This window comes from Danio rerio, chromosome 22, assembly GCF_049306965.1.
Source record: "Danio rerio strain Tuebingen ecotype United States chromosome 22, GRCz12tu, whole genome shotgun sequence".
Lineage (NCBI taxonomy): Eukaryota > Metazoa > Chordata > Actinopteri > Cypriniformes > Danionidae > Danio > Danio rerio.
The window spans coordinates 12,380,001-12,386,701 of NC_133197.1; the positions used below are offsets into that span (position 1 = coordinate 12,380,001).

Here is a 6,701-nt window from a genome sequence, read left to right on the forward strand (position 1 = left end):
TGACTATCCTTATCCAAAATAACTTTAAAACTATTGCTTTGTATTAACTGGATATTAATGTTAGCTATACTGTACTAACTTCAAATGACAAAGTGTAAACTGTTGCTTTGCTGTGGAAATAGCTGGCTATAGTATTAGTAATAAGAGTGCAAACTAACTAACTCCTACTCACATCTTTAAACAGTTGTGTACTTTAACCGTTAGCTATATTCTGCTAACTTGAAGTTATATTTCATTTATGTTTTGCTATGTTAAACCTGCTTAACTTTGCAATAGTTGAACGTAGCTTTCTGGCTATAGCAATACAGAGGCTAACTTTAACTAACTTCTGCAGCAAAAATATCTTTAAACAGTTGCTTACTATAGAAGCTATTTCTGGGCTAATACTGTTGTTAGCTATACTCTGCTAACTTTAAAATATCATTAATTTATTGTTTTGATATGTTGAAATTAGATATTTTTGGCAACATTGCTCTCACAGTAGCTTTACTTTGACAGTAGTTGTAATAGGCTAATGTTGGCTATTACTATTAGTTGTACTTAAACTTAATCTTTAAATCATCATTAAACTGTTGCTTTGCTTGTTATAGTTGAAGTTAGCTTCCTGGCTAAAGTATAAGCACTACAGTGGCTAACTTTGCTAACTGACTTCTGTAGCAAAAATATTAAAATACGGTTGCTTACTACAGCAGTTGAATTTTGTGGCTAATAATGTTGTTAGCTATACTCTGCTAACTTTAAGTTATCTTTAACTTTTTGTTTTGCAGTATTGTTTAACTCAGACATTATTGGCAACATTGTTATCACAACTTTAGTCTGGCAATAGTAGAAATAAGCTATTTGTGGATATTACTGTAAGCTGTATAATTTGCCTGTTTTTTAAAGCGATTACTATTCATAGCTAACCTTTTAAGCTTAAACCATTGCTTTTGGCTAATTTTGTTAGCTATTCTCGAATAACTGTTAACTCCACAGCTAAAACAATCTTTAGACTGCTGCTTAACTGAAGTACAATTTAAGGCTATTAACGTTTAGCTAATTTTATCCCAAGCTAAACTATATTAACCGTTGCTGAAAATAGCAGTAGCTGAAAATAGCAGTGCTAATAGGGCTTGCGTTCATAGACCTACACCTAGAAAGACGCATTTATAATTTCCTTTCCTCCTAAAACTCCCACATCGAAGATCACACCAGACAGTCAAATCTTCAGTAATCCGTCTTTACTCAGCTCAGATCTTAAACCTCATTCATTTGCTGGCAATAACATTGTGCGCAGATGGAAGCGGCTGACAGAAGATCATTAAAGCATGGATTAAATTCCTGTAATGCACTCAATAGAGAGATCAATTGGAAACAGTTTGTCATGCTTGAACAATGAAACCACTGACGACTGTTTCACACAGCTCAACTCGCAGATTAGAGAACATTAACTGCAAAACAAACAACAGCTATATGTTAACATGAGCATCGTCATTCATCTTTGCATCAGTTGCCAAACATTTAAATCTACACCTACTTTTGATGTATTTGGTGCATGGAAGCCAGATTAACATTACATGTAAAAATACTACAGGTTTAAATAAAGAGCACCGAGCTAAAAAAAAAAAAAAAAAAAAAAAAGATGAATCATGCTTCGTGACCTGATGATTCAGATAGAGATGCCAACAGCTGGCTCGTGACCAAAAAAAAAAAAAGAGACAAACAACAATCATGAAGAGAAGAGCCATGAAGTGGCTCTCTAAGACGCTGCTGAATGTGTGTTTTATGTTGGTATTGTTTATGTCGCCTGCAGCTGGTTGATTAATTAGTGTTAGTTTCTTAATCAAGAGGTTGTGGTTTGAGTTCACATTGCCTAATTAATTAGATGCTGGAACCACACCAATTTTTGCAACCCCCTTATTTTTAAAGCCAAATATGCATGCAGATTGTGGTGTTTGAAATTGAGCAAAAAATTGTGATTGCACACACATATACATAAACATACATATGTTATATATATATTTATATATATATATATATATATATATATATATATATATATATATATATATATATATATATATATATATATATATATACATACATACACACACACACACACACACACATACACACACACACACACACACACACACACACACATATATATATATATATATATATATATATATATATATATATATATATATATATATATATATATATATATATATATATATATTTATATATACATACATATGTATACACACAATACATACATACATACATACACACACACATATACATATATACATATACATATATATATATATATATGTATATATATATATATATATATATATATATATATATATATATATATATATATATATATATATATATATATATATATATATATATATATATATATATATATATATATATATATATGCTAAACTTAAAATGTCCATACACAAACTCAACATTCTGTGAGTATTCTACAAGATAAAACATTCATTAAAAAATATTAATAGAATTAATCTGTGTGTCTGTGTGGACAGCACACAGAAAATTCTGTGCAGAAGAGTGCACATGTGCAAAGCATGATGGGAAACCAAAGAGCTCACAGCACTTAAAGGAGTTCAGTCGAGAGCAGTGACCAGTTCATTTTAGGACAAACCAGGCACTCGACCAAGTCAGATATGAGATGAATACAGACTTTTGAGAAGGACTTTTTGTCTTCCAGTAAATATCACTTACTTGGTCATTAGTAAAATTTGTAAAATTAATTATCTTGACTATGAGGGAGCTATATAAATAAATTGTATAATTATTTATTTTTGTAAAAAAAAAAAAAAAAAAAAAAAAAAATATATATATATATATATATATATATATATATATATATATATATATATATATATATATATATATATAATAAAACAAATCCCCTATAAATAAAAAAAAATTACTGTAATTTTCGAATGTTTTTTAACTAAAAACAATCTGTAAATATCAGTCAGTTTTATTAGCTTTTTAATTACGATTTTTTTCTCCAAGATAACAAATACACTTTTTGTTTAAAATAAAGATATCATACTCTTTCTTTGTATACCATATACAAAGAAAGAGTACTAAATAAGGCTATCATTATTGTCAATGATGAGAGACATCCTTTATCATACACCTTCAAATTGTTACCATCAGGTCTTCGATAATGTGTTCCTAGATGTGTAAGATATAGGACACATTTATTATCAATACTTCCAGTAATTAAGTTTTTAAATTCCTCCTCTCACAGTAGCAGTTGATGGCCAGTATACATGATATTCTTTTAGAGTAGGAATACCATGGTACTTTCGGATTTTAAATTATTTATTTATATAAATGCCAAATGTGAAATGTCAGATGTCTCTGCAAATGAAAATTCCCTATGGGGACAAATAAAGTTACTAACTAACTAACATAATACTATTTATTGCATAAAAAAATATATACTGTTATGAAATATTTCTGTAACAATCTGTCAATTATAAAAAAATATTTCTAGGATTATTTAAATAAAAAAAAAAGCTAAATAATTCAAATTTCTAACAATGCTATGAAGAAAAAAAAAACGATTTACTGTTTATTTACTGAATACATGTCCATTATTTCCATCATGGATGCATTAAATAATTGAAAAATACAACTTTTTTCTTTTAAATATCTGAACAAAAAACACAATTAACAAAAATGAATTGATGATGTTATGAAGATATTAAAATAAGTATTTTTTATGGTTCATTATGCATTAAATGTCATACAAACTATTGGGAACATCCCAATATGCAGAACCAAACAATATTAATGCACCTGAAGAAAAATTTCTGACATTATAATAATAAAAAAAATAGTTCCTAAATCTAAACAGTTTAATGTGAAATGGGCTGCAGTTCAGAGATTCAATGAGATCATTGAAACAAAGCTTTCGAATATACAATTTCTGTGAAAGTGACTTAGCAAAACAGCTTCGGTCACAGAGCTTTGGTCACAGAGATTCAAGATCAAACGGTCTTTAAATCGTTTAAATGGTAAAAATGTTACCAAAATGGGAAGAAAATCTATATAATTAGTTTTTTTGTATTCTAATATTTTTTTAACATATATAAATATTTTTATTTAGTTTTAATCAAACTATACTCTTTTGCTCGTGTCTTTGCGCGGTTCATTTATTTAGCAGAATTCATACTCGCCCAGGCAAGAGATTTACGCAGTTTTTCTTTACACAAACCATGAGTGGAATTCAAAACAAACAGAGCATTTTGAGCATCAGTACAGAAGAGAGGCAGAAACTTAGCCAAAATAACATTTAAAAGCCCACAAAGGCTGTTCTTTAAATAATATGAGAATTTTGTCCTGTTATACATAATATCACATCTTTATTTTTTAATTTTTATTTAAGTAAATAAAAGAAATAAAGTTAAATAAAAAGAAATAAAGCTGATGGAAATTGCTGATTGATTTTAAAAGATTATTTTTTAATATCTTAAATATTGTGTTAAAGTTGAAATTATTAGCCCCCCTTAATTATTAGCCCTCCTGTTTATTTTTTCCTCAATTTCTGTTTAACAGAGAGAAGATTTTTCCAACACATTTCTAAACATTATAATTTTATATAACTCATTTCTAATAACTGATTTACTTTATCTTTGCCATGATGACAGTAAATAATATTTTACTAGATATTTTTCAAGACACTTCTATACAGCTTAAAGTGATATTTAAAGGATTAACTAGGTTAATTTGGTTAACTAGGCAGGTTGGGGTAATTAGGCAAGTTATTGTATAACGATGGTTTATTTGTAAACTATCAAAAAATATATAGCTGAAAGGGGCTAATAATTTTGGGACTAATAATTTTAATTAACAACTGTTTTTATTCTAGCCTTAATAAAACAAATAAGACTTTCTCCAGAAGAAAAAATATTTTCGGACATACGGTGAAAATTTTTTTGCTCTGTTAAACATCGTTTTGGAAATATTTAAAAAAGAAAAAAAGATTCAAAAGGGGGCTAATATTTATGAATTCAATTGTATATATATGTGAATAAACGTGACTTTATATATAAAAAAAACACATACAGTGCTTAGCATAATTAAGTACACCCCATTTTGAAAATTTATATTTTTATCAAATTTTCTGTGAATATAGGCAATGTGGTTTGGTGCATTTAAACAAAACTGATTTATTAAACAGATGTATTTATTAAATTCAAGTAAAACATTGCAAAATCAAATTACAAATTTTAACTAAATTTTTTTTTTTAATTTCTAAAGTTTTTTGCTTCTCTTGATTTTTTCCCCTCTTTTTCAAATTCGTATTTAATATTTTTCTATAACATAAATTTGACAGTACTAGAATTTGGACCATTATCATAAGTTATTTTGTTAGATAAGCTCCAGATTTGGCTTCAGTGCTAATCAATCTAATGGATATGCACAAATATAAGATTGTAAAGCTCCCTATTAAAAGTATGAATTTAAAAGACAGATTTGTGAGGGGTGTACATTTGCTGAGCACTGTATAAAAACTATACAGAAATATTACTTCACATATAAATAAAAGCAATAAGATTATAAATATAAAAAGTATTTTTAAATGAAATACAAATAGACGATTTTTTATACAAATGCTTACGTAATTGAAACATTTTCTATATATTAACAAACATTACTTTTTTATCAAAAATAAACAGTCAATAAAAGCTATAAAGATATATTACTTCACATATAAATAAAAAAACAATACGAATATAAATATATTCTTAAGCAAAAAGCCTATTTTTATTAAGTATATAAAGATGTATTTAAATAGCTACAAACGTCTATGTAAATTGACGTGATGGGACAGATGAGCAGGACAAAAGCAGTTGGGACAGATGCTCATTCACTTTAATGTCAAAAACACAAACAAACTCATCAATCACACACACCAAGCGTTCACGGGGAAGCCAGCTGCTCTGGTTAGTACTATAGTAAAATAAAATAACCAGAACCAAAACAAGATAACCCAAGCACTTCAATAGCCTTTCTACAGGCTGACACATCTGAAGCTCGTGGACCACTGATGCTGACCTGTAGACCTTATTTCATATTGGAAATCGTGTTTTAATTTCAAACAGGGTTTATTTACACAACGACTGGTCAAAAGACACGAGATAACGTAAATAAATGACCGTTTAATGCTGAATGAATGAAATTATTACTCACAGTGCGACGCTTGGTTGAGGTGAATCCTGGTGAACAAAAAAGCCTCCAGATGATGAGAAAGATATAAAAGGAAGACGTAAGCGGTAAATGGCGAATTTAGGGCGTTATAAAGCCGGTTTTCCCGTTTTACTACACGCTGAAAATCACAGCGCGACTTTAATTATGCGTGTTTGCATCAGTGATACGAGCTGAGTGATGTAACGGAGTACTAGCCGATGCTGAGCGCTGATTGGCCAGCGAGTGGGCGGGCGCTTGCACTGACTGCTGTTTGATTGGCGGATCAGAGCTTGACGGGACAAATTGTCGCGCTGATTGGTCAGACAGACGGTCGTATGGTTTCATTTACACTGATATACTTGCAGCCTATAAAGTACCTGTGCAGGGAAAAAGGTGTTAGTGTTATAGAAGTATGTTCTATAATTAAATTTTATACATATTGTATTTAAAAGATAATATATAGATTGATGACA

General features: G+C 29.0%; 1 protein-coding gene across 4 annotated transcripts in view; it reads right to left on the reverse strand.

The window, feature by feature from the left end:
- Positions 1–6,419, reverse strand: part of adarb1a (adenosine deaminase RNA specific B1a) — a 52,721-nt gene extending 46,302 nt beyond the window's left edge. For 3 of the 4 annotated variants that reach the window (XM_073936715.1, XM_073936716.1, XM_021469375.2), the window contains exon 1: positions 6,232–6,411. The gene's annotated coding sequence lies outside the window, so the exon portion shown is untranslated. Of the gene's footprint in view, positions 1–6,231 lie in introns of all 4 variants that reach the window. The other variant, NM_131610.3, reaches the window with a different exon arrangement.
- Positions 6,420–6,701: the final 282 nt, after the last annotated feature.